Here is a 21699-nt window from a genome sequence, read left to right on the forward strand (position 1 = left end):
CCCCCCACCCCCCAACCCCTTTTTTTTGGCTTACCTTCACAATATCTCCACATCGCGCACGCGCGCGCATGCACATATTCAGTACGACACGCACGCGTGATTCCAACTTGAGCAGATATTGCAAGTTGCTGCTAGTGTGTGTGTGTGTGTGTGTGTGCGTATACGCGTGCGATAGTTATCTTGTGCGCCATCTCATCTCGTCATGCAGCCCGAATATCAGTCACATCTTAATATCACACACTCGATAAGGTTGTGTGTGTGTGTGTGTGCGCGCGTGTGCACGTGCCCTTGCACGATGTTCTTGGTTCTAATCCCACCAAGCGCAACCTCAAAACGCACCTGCTCGCTGCCATTTTTAACAACAGTTTTGCAACCATAGCCTGCAAATGTTTTTTCATTCATATGAGTTACCTGCAAGAAATTGTTGAAAAGTGATTCTGAGGGTTTATAATGTCATCGGGAGCATTTTACACTTTGAAATGATATGAGCAAGCGGGCAAAATGAAATTTTACATTTAATTGGATTCCTTACCTTTCAGGCATTTGAGAAAAAACTAAAAAAAAAAAACACTCGGTAAATAGATTTAGGCTGCTAAAATAGGTCAAACTGTCAAGCAGGTGAAACGATTTTGAATTGCACCTCCACAAGAGAACAGAACAAAAATATGTTCTTGTTGTTGCGTTTATCATTTTTTTTAGCGCCTAATATTTATGTTGTCATTTAGTACGCCAGAATAAAATGGTGTTGATTTTCTGGAGGCAATGATTATTTTATAGGATGAAGCAGCCTTGAATTCAAATAAGCTAAACAATGAAAATAAAGTGAAAATCAAATTCTGATTTATTTTTCTCAAATCTGCTCAGTACATTATTGCAAGTCACTATTTTGCTAATAAGCGGCATGTTTGTATTAACATAAAGAAATTAACACATAATAAACAAGCAAATCCACAAAATGAAGAGAAAAAGATGAGCAAGACTGAAAACGCATCTAGGAATTGATACTGGCAACCGGGTGCGAATTAAACACCGTTATTTATTTACATGTCGGTTAATGTTTTTGGATTCCCGCCTTTCTCTCTCGCTTACTCTCTCTCACCCCCCCCCCCCCTCTCTCATGCCCTCCTCCCTCCATGCCTCCCTCCCTCCTTTCTTGCTCCGTGTGAGGCGGAGTTAACGTGTGTGCGCTCACCATGTGCACTTCTTGCACTTGTCAGTCGCACTCTGCAAGAAGCTGCACACCACTTGGAGTTCCCCTACAATGGCTGCATGCACACTTTTTTAAAAATCTCTTTTTTTTCATAATTTGCACCTTTTCGGGAGAGGGGGGGCTGAAAAGCGGACTTGAGCTTTTATTTTCTATTTTTTGGGGTGGGACGCACTGATTCACTGAAGAGGAGGAGCGGGAGTAGTCATGTTGGAGTGCAAGTAAGTGTGACGTTGTGTATTTTTTACTTGCATTAAAAGGATGCGAGTGAGGCCATTTTCCTCCATCGCGATATATTTCCTATTTTGTCCCTGACGTGGATGTCGTTGTGGAATAATATTCAAGATTCAAAGCGTTTATTATCATACAAAGGACCCCCGTTTTCCAATAAGTCACTATTATTTCCAATATAAGCAGAGCTGCATAATGATACACCTCGCGCCTGCGTGCGCGCGCGTCCACGCGCTCTCCCCTCTCAGCTTTGGGAGGCGAGGTGCGAGGCGGCCCCTTTAAGAGAGACGACGGGCTCCGAGTTGGTGTCTTTGGTTATCTAGCTGTATGAGTTTTAATTTCATAAAGCTAGAGAACCGAAAGTACCAACTGAAGCCGAACACCTCGCAACGACCCCCTCCCCCTCCCACCCACGAGCCACGACGGCTATCTGGACCGGAGGACTCGCTCAAGGCAGCATCTGCTCATGGGGACGCTGGATGCCGAGGGGAATGCTCAAGTCGCCACCGAGGAAAATGAGGAGGATGGTGATTATATTCGCTCGGGAAAAGAAGACCGAGTGCTTGACACTTGCTGACGGCTCGGTCCATGTGTTTCGGTCCAAGACTCAACTCAATTCATTCATCATCTCGCCTTTTAAGACACAAAAGGAAGCGTTCACGCACCTATGGGAGACGTGACACGTGTCAGCACATGAATGGGTGTTTAAGGTGTAATAATAATATCAGGAGTGGGAAGACGTAGAAGGTGTCAGAAGACTCGGCCTGATTGGCCGGTTTTGGGGACACGTGATGTTGGCAGCGCAGCAACCTCCGTCTTTCATAGATGTTTGTTTATGCCAGGATGCTTTGCAATCTTTTGACTCACTTGCCCTCATCACAAAATAACATCATCTTTAATATACCTCATTCAAGCCATTTATTACCACTCCCAGTTGACAAGAATTTACTCAAATCAAACGGCTTAAAACCTAACACAACGGAGGGGCTCACAGAAGAAGCATCGATACCGAGGTCGTGACAACACTTTAAGTGATGGGCATGAACATAAGCGGTGCAACAACACACGTAGACAGACAGTATAACGATACTCACAGGCATATATTCTTTATCCTCTATGAAAAACGAATGTTGCTGACCGAGTCACTTGGCTATGAAACTCTTTTCTGTGTTAGTCTGAGTATCGATATCAAGTGTCGATAACTAAATATAAGATTTCCAGCCATCGAGCTATAAACTCCAAATGCACAAATAACTCCCACGTGACCGCCATGGCTGCTTTACCATGGGTATAGATTCTATGCATACGTATATCATCCGCAACTTTCGGAGACCAACAACTTTGCATGATTCTGGAAGATTGTTTACGTCCATGCTCATTAGCAATGTTCCTAAAGGTGACCCTTGAGGGACTCCAATTATATATATATAATGATTATTTTAATTAATGTTCACGATCCGCAAGATATATTGTGAACCACAACAGAATTTCCTCAGAAAAGTCTATAAAATATGATGTACAAGTGAATCACGGCACAAAGTCTGGTTTTGCTCGTGGCTTTATTTGCAACGCTACATAACAATCCTCAATCTGCTTTTTGAACCATCTTCACATTGAGTGGATTATTTTTGCCAGCAAAGAAGAAAATAGGACAACGCATGGCGTTTGATCTATTCCTGGTGTGGAATCACAAGGCCTGGGAGATGACTGAATATCCCTGAAGTCCCCCAGCATGCTCTATTTAGACCATGACTGACAATATTTGATGTGCACCGTTAGACAAGAGCTTGGCCCAAGTGTGACTGGCTGTGTGCATGCGTGTGATTGTTTTACATGGAACACGCTGTATCTTGCACTAGTCTGTTGTTGTAGCTTAGCAACTGATGAAGGTGCCCAGATGCAGCAAAGATTCAATTTTATCCTCGTTTCATCGTGTGTGTGTTGTATCAAGACAATGGAACATACAGTATATGGTTATCATACATGAGGAAACGAATGCGTCTCTATCATTTTGTTTTTCAAGCGTCATTTTTTTTTAACTTTCTTGTGCGCCAACATTGTTTTTCTTTATGTTTTTCTTTCAAAGGAGAATGCCAAAGACATCAGCCCAGAAGTTAGCTTCTGAAGCCACAAGGCTAGCAGTGATGACAAGGAGCTCATCCGTCAGCCTGCAGGTACACGTGCACTTCAGCTGTCATTTAGAGCCTCACTTTTATAGTTTGCACCCGGAGGTCAAACGGAAAGATGCTCCAGGCTTTTCCACAGGATTAGATGTGTGTGTGTGTGTTTCTTGAGCCATGATACTGATGTGAGCCTTGATACTGTACTTGAGTTGCACGTCTGTATTTTAGAGTGGTACCTTCATTTTACATTGATTCGGGATTAGATCATGCTCCATAATCCACAGATAGCATGTCGGAAAAACTCACAATTAGCTGTCATTGTGGGAAAAATACGAAACAACCACAGGGGCAGGCAGATGTTCGAGGGTAGAACTAGTGGTCAGGGGGAAAAGAGGATTGGCAGGCCACAAAAAAGGTTTGGTGTTGATGGGTTGCAGGCAATCTGGCAATGAATGATCAGGGGAGCCTTAAATAGGTGGGGGGGGGGGGGTGGTAGCTGACTGTCATAGGTGGGCATGGCTTGGGAATGGAGCGTTGAGTGCAAAAACACGGGGGGGGGGGGGGGGGTTGGTGACTAATGGCGGTGACAAAAATAGTCAGGAAAACAAATAAAAACACTGGCAATGCAGGGAGCTGCTGTTTTATGTCCTCATTGGAAGAACGGGCAATCCCCAACGCCAGCTTGTGACGTCACACACCCCTTAAAGCTGGGGTCCCCAACCTTTTTTTTGCCCCACTGACCGGTTTATGTCGGACAATATTTTCACAACACAAATTCAAAGTGCATGAGTCCAATTTGGCCGCAACACTCTGTCTTAATGCCTTCAAAATACGATATAACACACATTCAAAGTGCATGAAAATCTCAACTCACCACAATGCTGAATCAGTGCGAACGGCGAGCTTGATTTTCTGCAAGCGGGCGGTCCCATCTCGGGGTAACAGGAGACAATGACACCTGAAGCGTGTGCTTCATGTCGAGTCTATTTCGTCATTTTGTTTTAGTAGCCGTTGCTGCACAAAACCCCCGCCTCACACAGGTAGCATGTCCGAAATGGCAACAGTGCTATTGTGGCGATCTCAGAGTGTTCAGCCATAACTTGAATCCAGAACGCCGCCAGAGTTGTTGTCTCGAACGTACTTTTGAGGCCGCCGTCATTTGCGATCTCCAGCAGTTTATTTTACTCATTTAGCAAGCTCAGGTGTTTTGTTTTTAAGCGTAATCAGTCACGTGACGGAGAAGCGTGGTTTAACATGTGTCAAGTGACACAGCCGGATGTAACGGAGAATCCGGTAATTCTTCAAAATAAAATATCTTTCGTATTACAAAATAAATACGACGGAAATAATGTAAGTTCTTATTGTGCGGCCCGGTACCAAATGCCGCGAGGACCGGTACCGGTACCGGCGGTTGGGGACCCCTGCCTTAAAGGCACACATCCAACACAAATACTACAGTATGTGTACTAGGGCTGATTTTGAAAAATAATCAAATTGCAATTTTTTTTCTCTCCTCAAGAGGCCCTCCGTGAATTTTGTCCACAATTACAAGCAGTAAATCAGTCTGTATTTAAAAAAATATTCATCAGACAGTTGAATTATTTACTACAACGTGTGTTGTTAACTTGACTTTACTTAACACTTTGACAAGTGTCTGCCTAGTTCTCCTTCGGCGAGCTCATATTTACTACACACATGAACAGGCAGTTATCATCTGTGTTATGCAACCCAACGAGCACCCCCCCCCCTACCACTCCCACTAAACAACTGCAGACATTTTGCATTGTCTCATAGCAAAGTGAGAATTTTGCACGGTCATGTACATCGCGTAAAACAATGACAGGAGCGTATGTACATCATTTGTTTTTGCTTTCAAGTATGAGCATTTTTATACTCCTCCTCAACCTAACACACACACACACACACACACACACACACACACACACACACACACACACACACACACACACACACACACACACACACACACCTCTTTCATTCTCATGCGGTCAGCGTTTTATCCCTTTAACCACGATGATCCTATTTGTCAGGTAGAGTGTGTGGTAGGTGGCGGGGAGGTGGCCGTGTAATCTTTGCTGCGGTTCCTTTATCCCGTTAGGCAGGCACGGGAGTCGGGCTCAAGCCGACGTTTTGGACCCGCTCATGCGGAAAGAGCGTTTGGGTGGCTCTGTCCTTTTCGTCCTTAATGCCTCGACGCGACAACCTCCCCTCGTCTCCTTGTTATTGTCAGCTACGCTTGCACAAAGGTGCGCGGCCGATGCATAATTCAGCCACGGCGAAGCATTTGGCCGACGCATCAGCAATTTTGTCCATTTGGGTGGATTATTTCTTTCCAAATGCCGCCGGTACTTTATTTGAACTAAAATCCTGCCCAAGACGACGTTCCATCTCCCCCACTTAGGAGCTTCTCTTCAACCCCGGCATTAAGAATTAAACACAAAGTACATATTATCACCAAGGTCAAATCTTCATGGTTCCACAACCTTGGCGCTCAATAGAAAGCTCAGTTATTCAAATTTTCGTATGGAGTTCTTTGAGTTGCCCCCGATTTTCCCAAGCTTGCGATTAGCATATGCAAGGAACGGGCCCGCGCCGCTGTTTTCTAAAGTGGATGTAAATTATAACCTCCGTATTATACAGACCGACGGCAGATAAATCTCTGCAGTAATGCATTGCAGAGAATGGGGGGTCGGAGGGGGGGTGTCGACGTGCGCATGTATGAGCGAGCGAGCTACTGTACAATAGCCGCTGGCAGATGGAATACACACGAGCGAAACGCTCAACTTTCTGTGCAGCAAAGCAGAAATATCTGATATTCTCCTTAAAGTGTGCGCCCGGCGCTCTAGACAAATATTAACACAAGGAGATGACTAAACTGAAATTTGCTCCGAAAAGGCCTCGCGAGCAAAGTGGAGATCTCTTTAGAATCGCTATGCAAACGAGGGCTTGAATAATAAGACGTATTTATGAAGGACCGGGGAAGGGATGGGGAGCGCAGGGGGGGTTGCTTTTGAAAGCCACTAGGCCGCAGCGTGAATAGGATTGAAGGTGGGGAGGGGAGGCGGGGGGATTTGGAGGGTCCAGTCAGACAAGGGTAAGGGGGTGTAAGGCGGGGGGCACCCCAGCAGTCTAGGCCTCAGCCGAAGCAGCTGTGAAAAGGGTTCCCGTCTTTTTCCCACGCCCAGCAAGACGCGCAAACACTGCCGCAACTCGCCAGGGTCAAGTCCCATCACTGATATATACACTCGTGCACACACGCAGGGGGAGCGTGTGTGGACGAGTTGTGCAAATTAACAAGCTGGTCGCTGTGACATAGGGACACCTGCCATTCCCCCACAATGCTTTGCGCTCTCTTTTTTTTTTTCCCCATCAATGGCCTGACGAGACAACAATTAGGTCATAACTTCAACTTGAACTTAAAATTCGTCTGTGGACTCAACAAAGACTCCCCAAAAACAATAGCGTGCAGCAAGCTAGCGATGCGGCGCGGTCCTTATTTTTACATTTGTGTGTCCTGTGAAAATGTTGATGCAGAATCCTTGATAATCAGAACAAAATGTTAAAATGAGATGAGACAGTGATATAATGTTTTTTTTTTAAATAAGTAGTCCAGCTTTAGAAATGCAGACGTAAGAAAAAAAAATCCCCTGTTTTCTGAGTTTGGTCATGTGAGGTTAGCAAGCTGAGCTGTGATTGGTCGTTACCTGAACAACTGTGATGTCATTTTCAGTTGACAGCAAGCTACAAAATGGCTAAAAACGGTTAAAAACATATTCCACAAATGAACTATACACCCGAATACTGTGTTTAGACTAATTGGAAAGCATGGAACATTTTATTGTTGATAACGTTTTTGGGGCTTGGCTTCCCCTTTAACGACAACGACATACGGGAGCCTACTGGTGACCAGTTGATTGTCAACACTCACCTTCCACCGCAAGCGTAAAAAAAGATTCTGGTACAAGTTGACAGACCAAAAAAAAATTTTAAAAATGGACAAACTCTGGAATGTGTGTGAGTAAAAATGAATTTGTACCGTCAATGATATGCAATAACCTGTTTGTTTGCATAACTTGACACAATGGGGGAGAAAAACCTTCTAAATTCTCTTTCTCCGAATCTGCTGCATCATCCTCGTTCCTCCAAATTGCTCCTGTCCCCAGGATCTCAATCATTAAGCTCCCAAGCCACCTCTCTCCTCCCCGTCTTTTTGACATCATCAAAGTCACCAGCCAATTTTGATCAAATCTAGAGAAGACGCCGCAAGTATCTGTTTTTAAGTGAAGGAGCAAAACAAAAGGCTTGTCAGAAATGTATATTTTTAAACTCGCATCAAGTACAGAGAAAACCTTAAGTGGAGTGTCAACCACGACGATTGCGAGGAAATCGTTAAGGGGACGAAAAATAGACATGAACGAGGAGGACGACTCTTTTCTGTGGCAAACGCTTTTTCAGATCGCCCCGACCTTCCGTCTTTCTTCGAGGGGAGGAGCTGAAAGACATTTTAAACAGAAGACAACACTCATCATTTCCATACCGCGCTCCTCCGAAAAACAATTAGCCTGCACAAAAGCAAAGAAGGTCAAAAACATCACGCAGGTATTAAGCCGCCTCACATTTAGGGAGGATTTGCTCTTTCCATTATTCCGCACCCGTTTAAAAAGCTTCTCGAGGAGCTTTTTAGAAATGTCGGCAGCTGCTCTTTTGGCGCCGAGAGGCCGTTCCTCCCTTTCCTAACCCTCTACGCGGCACACCAATCACCGTGTGAGCGACGCTCACAAAGAAGCTAACGCGACACCGAGGCCAGTCACCGTATTGAGTTCTCGCCGTTTTTTTTTTTTTAAATTCCGCGGCGGCTCTCTCGTCTTCATCTTTTGTTACTTTGGTCTCCCGCCTTTTTCCCCATCCGTCCTCCTGGTTGTCATTTTCCCTCCTATTCAGATGAGTTTCAAATTAAGAGGGGGGAAGGTTGCTAATTAGCTCTGTAAGGACGCTTTGTGGACGTCACGCGCGTCGAGAGCAGATACGTGACAGCCGCGGTGTTAGCAGACGGCCGCCGTGTATGGACCCTTAATGAGGTTTGTTAGCCGAGTGTGCGTCCCGCTGTTTGGGCCGCCTTTCAAAAGCGGCGCGCGTGAAGAGAGCGAGAAGTGTTTGAGCAAGGCCGGAATGCAGATGCTAATAACGCGTTGCGCGTGGACGAGAAGAGGAGCGTCGCAGCTTTGAGGCTTGCTTGTGCAACATTTATGGAGAGGAAATATTCACGGGGTCGTGTTGCGTTTCAGATCTTCAAGAGACAGTTGGGGAGATACTTATGAAACGGTATAACTCGCCTCGGCTGGGCAGGTTATGCTTTTCATTTCATTTGTTTGCTTATTAGCGAGGACCAGACTAAAAAAAAAAAAAAAAACTTTGTGGGTGTGGATCACAAACTAAACTTTTACATTAGAATTTTTTTGGTCCTTAATTTTTCTATAAATGTTGCCTGAGCAAATGACTTTACAGGAGGAATGTAAAGTCCTGACAGGGAAAATTGTTGCTTCTTTGGAAAATGTGGTGAATAAAATTAGTATTCTTTTTTTTCTTTTTTTAAGGATTTTTAAGGATTTAAAAAATCCTTAAAATCCAATGTGCTCTGTATAAATAACCAAGCAAAGGTTTGGTCCCTTTGAGAGCCAGATCTGGGTTACTGCTTGCATGCAATTTGGGCTACTTTAAACCCCGTGTAATATATTCCCCATAAACGATTGCTTCTTTTCCATCTTTTTTTGAAAGCCCAGTTTGGATAACATTGCTACTAGGCCCCCCCCCCCCCCCATGTTGATCCGTTCAGTCCATCTCGAAACATCCGCCGATCACCAACGGTGAGAGGAAGAACCACGAGAAAGGCGAGGCGACTATTTGGACAAGATTTGATGTGGCTGCAACGCAAATGAGAGTCGGAGTTGCAGCCCGGATAAGAAGCGAGTGGGGGGGGGGGGGGGGGAATGGATGGAAGTTGCAGTGATGGCTCGCTAGTGCGAAAGCCGGCCTGCCTGCCTGCTGCGCCCGCGCGCTGCCGCCAAGGTGGTAAAGTGTCACTCAGGATGCAGACGGACAAGCAAAGACAGACATCATTTGTCACTTCTCACAGCGGCCCTCTACACACACACACACACGCGCACACACACACACACACACACACATACAAAATCTCTTGTTCCCTCTTTCACTCCATTTCCTGGATATTCCCTTCTGCCAGCGCACGTTTATGAACCTCCTAATCTATTTCCTCTGTCTGCCAGTCTCCCCCCCCCCATCCCCCCCGCCCCCCCACACCAGTGATGAAATCGTTTTTTTCCTCCCCTCATTTTGCAGTGGTTCGTTGCTCTTTCCTTCTGTCTCACCAGTGTACGTTTGTAGTCTTTTACATCAGCACAATGAGCTCCATTTTTTTTTTTTTTGCTAACTATTCCCAGCCACACAAATAGCTTTCTTTATACAGTTTAGGGAGATACACCGTCTCCATTAGCACCTTTCCTTTGCCAGGGGAGACTTTACCTGTCTTGAATATGAAATAAAAGCGTCCATTAAAATAGGGTTCTTAATACACACACACAAACACACACACCCACACATATTAGGTTGTTAAATAGTCTTTGGAGATGCGCTTCATGATGTTTTAAAAAGTCAGCGGCAGATGTGATTCCTGCACTCAGCTACAAACGCGAAGCGTTTTAAACAGTGAGGATGAAGTCCTCATTTGTCGTTTCAAGTACATCAAACGGACAGTCTGCGCTTGTAATCCGTATTTTAGTACAGTGGTGGAGGGATTTTAAGAGCAGGGGTGTCCACGTCCGCTCCTCGGGGGGTGACTATCCGGCATATTTGAGATGTTTTCCTTCTCCAACGCGCCCAAATAATCAGCTCATTAGCGAGCTCTGCAGAAGCCTGATTAACGGTCGCGATCATTTGAATGAGGTGTGTTAGAGGAGGGAGAAATGACAAATATGCAGGGTAGTGGCCCTTAAGGACCGAATTTGGACACCCCCTGCTTTAGAGTTTCATTTGTGCATGTGACCATGCTCGTGACTTCAAACGCTTGATATTATATCTCGAATCATCTTTTCCCATTGAAATGAATGGAAATACCATTCATTTGGTCCAGCGGCCGTCAGGGGGGCAGAATAATTTGCCCTACACACGCCAAGTGAAGTAGTTTCACAAGTGACAAGCGTCTCAGTCAACCTGCAGATTCTTTTCGCAGATGATAAAGAATATATGCCCATGATTATTGTTCTGTTGACTATCTCCATGTGTTGCTGAACTATTTTTTTCAATGATCAGTTATTCTTTCATTCATTCATTCATCTTCCGAGCCGCTTGATCCTCACTAGGGTCGCGGGGGGTGCTGGAGCCTATCCCAGCTGTCTCCGGGCAGTAGGCGGGGGACACCCTGAATCGGTTGCCAGCCAATCGCAGGGCACACAGAGACGAACAACCATTCGCACTCACGCTCACACCTAGGGACAATTTAGAGTGTTCAATCAGCCTGCCAAGCATATTTTTGGAATGTGGGAGGAAACCGGAGCACCCGGAGAAAACCTACGCAGGCCCGGGGAGAACATGCAAACTCCACACAGGGAGGCCGGAGCTGGAATCGAACCCGGTACCTCTGCACTGTGAAGCCCACGTGCTAACCACTGGACTACCGGGCCGCCCATGATCAGTTATAATACATCGATTTCACTTTGTTAGCTCGTCCATGACATTTTGCATTGTTTTATAAATTATTTATTAATTTCGTTTAATTTAATTCGATAATTTGTTGTTGTAACCTGATTCGTGACATACTGACTTATGTTCGCACCGCACTTGTTGGATAAGAATGAACGAAGTTGTCAGTGAACACTAAAAAGACGACAGGTTAAAATGTTCCGTGAGTCCACAACTCCATTTGCGGTAAATAAATCGTTTTTATTTAATATTTGATGGTTATTCTACCTTTATTTTGGAGTAAGCCTCATCTGCCAAACCAAAATATGTGATACAGATTCCTTGTAAAAAAAATAAATAAAGAAAATCACAATGCATACAATCATTAGATTCTTTTTCAAAAATCGTTCAGCTCAAATTTTGATTGCTGGTGACGACATGAATATGAAAAACAACGGCGACAAATGTTGCGCCTTAACCGCCTGTAATGTAATCTAAGCGTTAGAATAGTCGACACAACCTTTGTCAACTTGTGGAAGCATGTAATTATTCAAGGCCAACGTGCAATTGTGTTTGTGGACACATCTCGGTTTTGTTTGTCAAGTCCAAGGCCACGGGGTCACGGCGCTGCCAATCCACGACGTACTCCCCCCCCCCCCCCCCGGCCCCGCTTTCTCCCAACTTGATGTATCTCCATTCTTTCTCGCAAGGCGGAGGAAGGCTGCCCTGAACCAACATTGTCCCTTACCCCAGCTCTAATGTGTGTGTGTGTTGGGGTGAGGGGGGCCGGGGGTGGGGGGGGGGCTATTGTGCGTGAAGGAATGGGGAGTTAACACCCATGTGCGCACCCGCTCAATGGGAGCATTGTGTCCAAAGCTTCACCCCACGTCACTCCCTGGGCCAAGGCCAGTAAGAGGCGACTGCGGCTGCCCCCCCCCCCCACACTTTTATTTTTGAAAGCGCATAACAGCCAAACCAAATTGGCCAACACCCTATCGCAACGCCGTCCCCTTTATCTCACCACCTTCATTGTGCTATTAATTTTCCGAGATGACGGCACACTGAGCTGAATGGCGATGCTCGCTGCATGTTCTGACCAAAACGAGGATGCGGAGGTGGGCTGCGCCGAGACGTCGCTCGCAGCAAATTTGTTGTCCAGAGAAAAGAACAGTCATAAAAGATGACCATTGTACCATCATCGCAAAATGATTTAGAAGAGTGTTTCGATTGGTTCATTTCCATCATGTGACATTTTATTGACCAAGAATTCATAGCTGATCGCTCAAATAGCTTTAAAGCTAAATAGGTGCGCGTTTGCTAGCTGGCTAACTTACAGCGAAACGAAAATAGCTAAATGTTAAGTGATGACAGAGATTCTCTTTCTAAATACTGAACATAATTCATGAATATGTGTTTTAAAATGCTTTAAGTAATATAATGTGCCGCTAAATGTAAAGCCGCTCGACAGATTTATTGCTGTATGGTTTCCGCAACAAGTTGTATGTGATTCTATTCTGCTATTCTATTGTCAACGTCTCCACTATGAGCAGAGTGCATTTCAAAGAGCACCCAGAGCTCATTTTTATTTGTTTGCGTGCAGCGGTGGGCGCCTTGGGGCGGGTTACAAAAGAGCAAGTTGCTGTTTTCTTCCCACATATTTTTAATCAAAGTCTTACTGTTTGCATTTGCATTTGCATTGAACGCAGGGATGCCGAATGCCAAAGGTGAGGTTTTGTAAAACACTCCTTTTTTTTTTTTCCAGATGGAAACACGGGTGGGTGGTTGCAAGGCTGGATGAATGCGTGTAAGATGACCCCAGCGCAGCTCATCATCATTGCCATGGGCTCTCGCTTCTTTCCTTCTGTGGCCCGCAACCTCCATCCAGGGGTCCAGCTCAGCCCCGTGAAGCCTGAGCAGGAAGCTCGTGAGTGGGCTGGGAAGGATGAAGAAGGTCCCTGAAGGCTAAAAAGCACCTCTGCGGGAGAAATCAATATGAAGCATGCTCGCCTCGAAGTAGGGTTTCCTCCGCTTCGCCGTGGCCTGCGGGGCCCGTGCGTCCCCTCTCTCAGCTGGACCGGACCACTTGGCTGTGTGTGGTTTTGCTGAGGGGGATTTCTGCCCCTCTACAACCCCAACCCAAATGATTCCAATGCAGGGAATGCTGAAGCACTGCCAAGAGGGAACGTGTTTTTTTTTTCTTCATCTTTTTGCCCTTGCAAACGACTGACATCTTCCCCAGCTTCTTTCAAAACCACAATGGGACTTTTGACATATTTCCATCCCCGGCTGTCGATTTTTGCAACCATTTGACCGAAAGACTGATATTTTTTTTTTCCACTCCGCTCTTGGTTTGCTATCACAATTGTGAGCGAATATGTGTTCAAACCAGAGATATGTTTTTTTTCCGCCTCTCCAAAATGTGTTGTTCAATACCACAAAATGGACTGAAACAGTAAAGCGGGCGACCACAGAGATGCTGTAACTTCCTCTCATTCCAGTGGTAAGTACATTTTAGCATGTCACTCTGAACAACACTGCAATAGCATATTACATCCCAAGTTGTCCCCCAGGGTTCCGTTCTAGGCCTCCTTACTATTCTCACTGGGGCTGACAGATATTGAGAATCTAGTAAGTCCGATTCCATAATCAGCAGAGCTTATCCGATTACAATTATGAAATAATACTAATGGCTTTCTTTGTTTCCACTCTTCAACTTTAGATTATGCATAAACTCCAGTACACACTCGATATTTGTAATGTATCCATAAAACAAAGAATTGTTTTATGTCTGAATTAGTTTTGAAATAGCTGCCTTCGTCATCACTGCATCGCCGTATAGGGATTTTGTGTGTGTTTTCTCGCTCCCCACCCCCGACCCAGAGCCACCCAGATGGGCACAGCTTCAGACAAAATGGCCGCCCGACTTTCCCTCTGCCAAAGATGGCGACAGCGTCTCGGCGCTCTGCCATCTGCGTGAGGCTTTAGTCGTTGTCGGATACAAATGTGACGCTAATTGCATTTGCATAACCCTCCAAATTGTTACTGGCCGCTGCCGCTAATTGCGATGAATTTGCGACGACAACAAGGAGGACGCAGGTGTTTTTTTTTTCGTTTTTTTTCCTTCAAGGCGTAATCACGGCAGTTAGTGTTTGTTTTAATCTGTGTCGTTTTTGTAGCTTTTTGGTTAACGTGAGATTAAGGCTGCGGCGGCCCTACTGTGCCATATGGTGTGCGCGTTTGCATGCAAATGGGACAGTAGGAAAGATTAAGCGTTTTCCTTTTTAAAGCAGACAGTTCTCATGTCCATTGGCATGCGCACGCACACAGACACACACACAGCTCTGCGAGAATAAAATAAATTTCTGACGTCGGGTACAATCCTCGTATTTCCCAAATCATCACTTTTCAGGATACCCCAAAAAACGCATATTTGTTCAATCATTCACATTGTATTATCAAAGTGAGCGATCCATTTTCAACACATTAGACGAGTCAATATAACACCCACGAACGAACCTTGGATAGATTTGTGAAAAAAAATAAAACATTGACCAATTTACGCTCAGATGAGCACGCATTGTAATTTAGGTGGGCTTCAACGAACTCCAGACACGCAGCCCACAAAAGACTCGTTTTCATGCACGTGGTTGTCTGGTTACTATGACAGCGAACGCATCGTGAGGTGGTTGTTTTTTTTTGCATGTGGGAGGGGTGGGGGGTGGTTGGGACTGGGCTTGCGAGTGGAAATGTATATATCGGGGAGAATTTGTAGCTTGGAAGCATCCCAGGAAGTTAAATTGCAGGCTAGAATGCGGCGATGACTGATAAAATGTCGGCGCCGGATTGGCCGATTGGTATTTCCAGGCTCATTAATTCACACGACGGGTGTCGGCCCCTTATTTGCATTTGCCCATCGAGGCAGCTGCTGTGCGATACAGTTTTGAGGCAAAATGGCGGTCACGCGAATCACATGGCTGGTGGCAGGAAAGAGCAAGAGGAGGGGGTGGTGGGGGGGTTTGCATTTTGGGGTGCATGTCTGGTTGGAGAGAGAGTAGACTGGAGTGGGGGGGTGCTCGGTGGAGAGGTTATTATTTGAGGAGGAGGGTGGAGAGGGGGTGGGGGGGTGTCTGGCTTTAGTAGACCATTAATGAGAGGCTCGGTTATGGAGGGGGCGGAGGGGGGGGGGCGTTTGTCTGCGTTTGCGAACATGCGTCTGCATCTTGCTCATTTGCATCAAGCGGCAAAGGGCGTCCATATGCTGCAAGGCACCAGAGATTTATTTCTATATCTTCTTTCCCCATCCAAGCGAGAGACGAGGAAGATGCTCTGGTGCCACACGCCTCAATATAACACTCCTGCGAGGTTCAGGCTGGCCGCATCACTTGGGATTCGTCCAATGAGCTCTTGCTTCTGACCAATTGCAAACGATCAGGAAGTGAAAAAGGCTGTCGCCAGTTTACCCTTCGTGTGCACCAACATGGAAATGGAATCAGGGATTTTTTGATTTTTTTTGTAGAGTTCACGGAAAAACAAATGAAAGCAGTCTAGTTTGACTGGAATGCCCGCTGAAACGACTGACCGAAGAGACTTTTTGGGCATAACCACGACTTACTCCGCATTTGGTGAACACTCCAAATTGGTAGACTCCCATTGTGTCCGGGCTAAATGTTGAACCTGCGACGGACTGGGAATGTGCAGAGCGTGGGAAATGCCGCCAGACTGCTTTTGTAGCAGGTGAATGCGGAGCCTAGAGTTCAAAGGTCAAGGCCAGTTGAAGAGTTTGTCTGGTTGTTTGCTTGTCGTCTGGGCCTCGAGTTATGCTAATGAAATGGCCGCCCCCCCCCCCCCGCTCGATACGCAGCGCCGTCTATTGCTCGTCCGATCTGGCTGATCCGTGGGACGGATGTAGACTTGAGGAGTCACGTTGGCATGTTTGACATGCACGGGGTCAGACGGAGGTCTCGCGTCACCACAACTGGGGGGGGGGGATAATTCATATCATTTTATATATATATATATATATATATATATTTTTTTTTTTTTAAATATAAATATATATATACCTATATTTAGAATACATATAATATAATCATATATATTATATATATATATATATATATATATAAAATGAAACATGAAAATTAAAAATGATCAAAGCAACTACTTAAATTATGCTTTCATCAAAATGCATTGCTCACAAAAGTGAAAAAATAAATAAAATACAGCGCTAAAAGATTACATTTACATGGTTCAATATAATCCGCCCTGATGTTTAATCTTCAAAAAAAAATATCACATAATGCAATGCAGTGCAGTTTAAAAAATATATATAAATTACGTTGCCTTCAATGCAGCGATGCTTTCTTCAACTTGAACCGGGCTCTTCAACAAGGTAGAGAGAATTCGGAAAATTTTGAAATAGCGGCGAGTGTTAGCTTAAAACATTCCCGCATCTGCCAGGAAACAACAGCAAAATGTCAGGAAAAGTCGACTAGAACATCAAAACTTCATTTGGGGTTCATCAGAGACGGTGGCAGGTGGCTGCTGATTTCCCTGTTAAATGGCATCGCTTCATTCTGAACACTAGTCTCATTTTTTATATCACAAAATCCTGACATTTAAACAGCAGTGAGTGGACTTTTTTTTTTTGCTAATCCACCGTTTCAAATTCGATATTCCTTTTATCGGAAGTGTGAGATCAAATTTTTAGGGTCAGGAAGTGTTAAATAGGTGAAAACGAAAAGCCTTAAAAGTGACTGCAAATGTAAAATTGATTGGAGCACATTCTTCCTTTTAATTTTTTATTTTTTTTCTTTTTGGGGGGGGGGGGTGCGAGGGGAGTACAGTTGGTTTCTCTTTGCCTGTATATACTGTACATGTACACACAAGTAGCATTGTAAAATAACAACAACATTAATAATTCTATTCAAGTCCCAACTGAGGAGGAACACTGACGTATTTTGACATCGCCGAGTGTTTTACAAAATGGAGAGACGATGTTGCTCCGTACAAATTTGTACGCACGTACGGCTTCCTTTGCTCATTTTGAGCGCGCCGGGTACCCGAGGAAGGAAGCGAGTGAATAGATGAAGAAGCGCACGGCCTATACCTCTGTGCTCTCTTTATGCTTGTGGCCACAGGCTTCATTAGCTCCGCAGAAAAAGGGGGGGGGGGGGGCGGCTCCCTCAATAGACCCATAGACCTGTCTCACTGGCACGGCTCGGGCCTCCGTGGAGTGCGTGTGCGTGTGTGTGTGTGTGTGTGCTGGCGTGTTTGTATCCGTGTTTCCCTCGACCATTCGCACACCACGGGGGCCTCATTGTTTCTCACTCATGCCTAAAGGAGACTCGGCATTGACACTTTTTTTCTCTCTCTTTGTCCCTCATTCTCTCGTTTTCCCCTCGCAGGCTTTCTATTATTCTTCATTTCACATTTTTCCTCATTGTGTTTTGGAGTTGGGGGGGTGTAGGCTCAGATCTTTTTCCAAAACCGCCCATTCCATGCAGCGTAGCATTGCCGCGTCACCGTCAGAGCTGTATATTCCCGTGGCGCTCCTTGATTTTAATCATGCCTATCACACGCAGTCGATATGACGCGTATATGTCATCGGAACTTTCAACCTATGAATCCAATCAATAAAGGGGCATCCACTCGCCACTTCACTGTAAAATCGATTTTTTTTGTCTATTTGCGGTTGTTAGCATTAGTGTCAACACAAATGACACTTAATGCTGTATCTCCCGAGGAAGTAAACTATGACAAAAGTGCTTAGCATGATGTAGTACAATTACACACCCCTGCAAAATCCACATTGTTCAATGGATACCGATCCGAAAGAGTCAATCGAAGCGAATGATGAGTGAGATGCAATCTTTGACTCAAATACGGGAATGAAGGAGGGAAGCTGACGGCGAAGCAGCTAACGATAGCGCGGCCTGGTTTGCCGTTCCACTGGGAGCGAGGCACTTTTTGCCTGCAAAATGAGATAGCGCCAGCTCTTTGAACTCGCAAAAAGCACGCGGGCGCAACCAGCCGTCTATGTGAACCGCCTCGACTTTGTTGTTGAGGTAGCAAGAAACTTTTTGGCCCCACATTTCTTTCGCGCGTACGCGACCCATCGTTTCAGTCTTCCACTTGGTCGAATGCCACAAGCCACCGTGAGGTTACACTTTCCCCCCCCCCCCAAAAAAATAAGTTCTCATTGTCTTGCCCGCACAATTCTGCTGCATGCTTCAAGCTGTTGATGTGTCTCACCTGGTTGAGGTCAACTGTAAAGCTGAGACATAAAACATAAAAGCTGAGCAAAACGGCTAATCACGTTCAACTACCGAACAAAAGTCAGCTAGCTTAACGCTAACTATTAATGTGTAACATCTTAGACAGACCAACGGGAAATTAGCATTGATATTCTTTTCTCGTCTCTCGTCACACACGGAGCAGCAACGCTTAGACAAACACTCGGGGGCATATATTTTCTCTGCTTTGTCAGGAACGACGACTATTTCTAGCAGAAGCCTGAAGGTTGTTGCCTTGGAGGGACTCTTTGTCACTCGACGGATGTCTGCGGTATGACGTGTCACTACTACGAAGGCGCGCTTCGCTACATTTGGACTGCGTATTGTAAAAACACATCAAAAAACGATTTATCGACTGATGACCTGCAATATAGTGGGGGGGGGGGGGGGGGACGACACTGTACCTAATAAAGTGTCTGCATATGTGTGCATAACACGTAGCCAAACCTCGACCGTGTCCTGGTGGGAAGATTTCATTCCCATAGGCTGGACGCATCTTGGAGGGGGGGGGGGGGCACGGCATTCCCTTCACACACACACACACACGCTGTTGGCTCTTTTGGTGTAGCTGTCACTCGGCCACCCATTCAGGGCTCAGTCACGGCCACTTAGAGCGCAGCAGACTCGGGGATTCACACGAGCTGTGATCCAATGACATGTATTTATAATGAGGGGCCGCCGAGACGTCTTTGTCACACGCACACAATGTCAGTAAAAAAAAAAAAATTGTCCGTGTGTGTGTGTGTGTAAAGAGAAAAGAATCAGTGCCAATTCCAAAACCATTTCAACTCTAAACCAAAGAATAATTTGAACTCTCACCTACGTGAAATGAGCAAACTTTCCAGATCACAGTGTCGTTCCTGCCACATGAGCGACACCTGCGATGACATCATCATCAGAGCTGCATCACATATTTCGCCTTTCAAAAACACAAATTCTGCCGGCTTTTGACCAACGCCGTCGGAGGGACGTTGATTTAACGAGAGCAACACAAGATGATTTTGTACACGTTATTATATTCAATAAGTCACGCTTGTAAATAGTGGATCCACCTCTACTGACCTTCTACGCGTGTGTGCGAGCATGTGCGCATTTCCCCTCCGCCGGCATTATTCTTGCCGCCTCCGAGCGGCAGCATCATCCCGCCATCACTTTATCTCATCACCATCTAACCTTTACGCATCTCACTCTCGCCACCTTGTAAATTTGTCCCGTATGGGTTGCTTAGAGTTTGGATGAAGTGGAACTGCGGCGCATTGCACTCCAAGGTATTCTTTTCTTTTTTGGGGGGGGGTCCTAATATTACGGTTACCTTATTTAGCTACACAAGTGAGGCAGGAAAATATTCGGATCAAGTCTTGGTATGATGCGGTGACGATCCACACCACTGCATTGCAACTATTGTAATTGATGGCGGTAATTGATATTAACTTCGGGATATTTTACCGTCATCTCGGCGAAAACTCATGAGATCACAAAAGTAGGTATCATGTATGCGCGAAATACTCTTTGGAGCTCACGAAATCGCTATCACATACACACAAAGTACTATTTTGAGGCTCCGAAATAGGCATCACTTGCCTTGGACATACTCATTTGTGTACAATAATTGATCCGTACAGTATTTTGCGGCCATAAATTAGCATTTGGTGTGCATAGTTTACCTACTTCACAGTCACGAAGAAGAATTTTGTGCACGTTATATAATATTGAGGTATGCAGTGCGGTCACAAATGAGTATTTCATGTGCACACTTTTCCGGTTTAACGGCCACCAAATTGTATTTTGTGAGCACCTACAGCCTCCTTCCTGCCCACAAATTGGTATGTTGCGTGCACATTATTATTATTATTTGATGGCCGCGAATGCATCTGCAGGTGTACCCAATGTTCAGGCCGGCCATCAATGTTTCACTGTCTGCAAGCGGCTATCTGCGTGCGACAATAGTGCATACATTAAACATTCGGTGGGGACAGCGTGGGCAGTAGAAGAGTTCTGGAGAGACCCTCCGGCCTCTCATAATTGCTCCGTGTCTGAAGCGTTGCACCTATCCAGAGACTGTATTCGAACATAACTACATGAATCCTATTCCTCACTCCCCGTCGTGTGAATCTCCATGAAAAATATTGATTTTTATTACACAACGTAACTCTGAACTATAAAAGGCTTCTTGGCTAGCAGTGACGGGTGCCAAAGCAGACTATGACCGTGTCTGGGATGCGGGTGGGTGTGTCATTTCCCTCGGGTGTCGTTGGACAACTCTCGGGTGACTTCTTGGCAGTCCACACTTGAGGCTCAAGAGTGGCGTGGCGTGGACTCAAAGTCAGACATTGCTGGTCATGACAAGGGGGAGTCCCTTCTGTGAGTCAGCATGATGCAAATACTGGATTTTCTTTCCTGGTGTTATTAGTCCCAAAGTGCTGTGATGGGACACACACATGCATGCATGCATACTCCCCTCACACACAATTTCATTTTGAAAACCGTCTCGGTAATCACAATTTTTTTCCATGCCTCACTCATGTCCACTTTGTCTCTGTTTTTTTTTTTCAGGACGTGATACCGGAAAACAACAAGGCTTACTAGTTAAGGCTGTGGCTGCATTACAGTGTTATCCTGCTGTTTTGAATAAAATAACATAAATGTCTGTGTTGTGTGTACATTTTAAAATGCACTGCAAATAATCTAGGTGCGTCTTGCACTGTTTTTACGGCAAATAAAATGTTATAAGTGTCAATGTTGTATTTATTTTTTTTCTATTGAATGGTGACCGACTACTTTCACTTCATTGACTTTGTGTCAAAGAATGTACTGTACTTTATTGATTTTCAATGAAAACATGCCATGTTTACCACCTGTATAAATCTACGAGTCTTGTCAATAAAAATCATTTTGGAGTTGGCCATTACGCTGCAGTGAATTTCCTCAGAGCTCACATTCAAAATAATGCAAATTCCACAAATTCTTTCCAAATATACACAGTAGATACACGGCAATCAAAATTCTGACATTAAGCAGTGATGTATCCGAGTTAATAGAATTAATTGGAATGAATTGTCGTTTTTTTTACCATGGGGGCGGGGGGTGCATAGGAAAATAAATATTTGTCAGTCAGAAATACGATAAG

General features: G+C 45.1%; 1 long non-coding RNA gene across 1 annotated transcript; it reads left to right on the forward strand.

The window, feature by feature from the left end:
• The first annotated feature begins 1195 nt into the window (after positions 1 to 1195).
• Positions 1196 to 21473, forward strand: LOC127615901 (uncharacterized). The gene is made up of 4 exons (XR_007966983.1): positions 1196 to 1428; positions 3525 to 3612; positions 13040 to 13777; positions 21126 to 21473. It is a non-coding gene; the product is annotated as an uncharacterized LOC127615901 (long non-coding RNA).
• Positions 21474 to 21699: the final 226 nt, after the last annotated feature.

The sequence above is a fragment of the Hippocampus zosterae genome, chromosome 15 (genome assembly GCF_025434085.1).
Source record: "Hippocampus zosterae strain Florida chromosome 15, ASM2543408v3, whole genome shotgun sequence".
NCBI classification, from domain to species: Eukaryota; Metazoa; Chordata; class Actinopteri; order Syngnathiformes; family Syngnathidae; genus Hippocampus; species Hippocampus zosterae.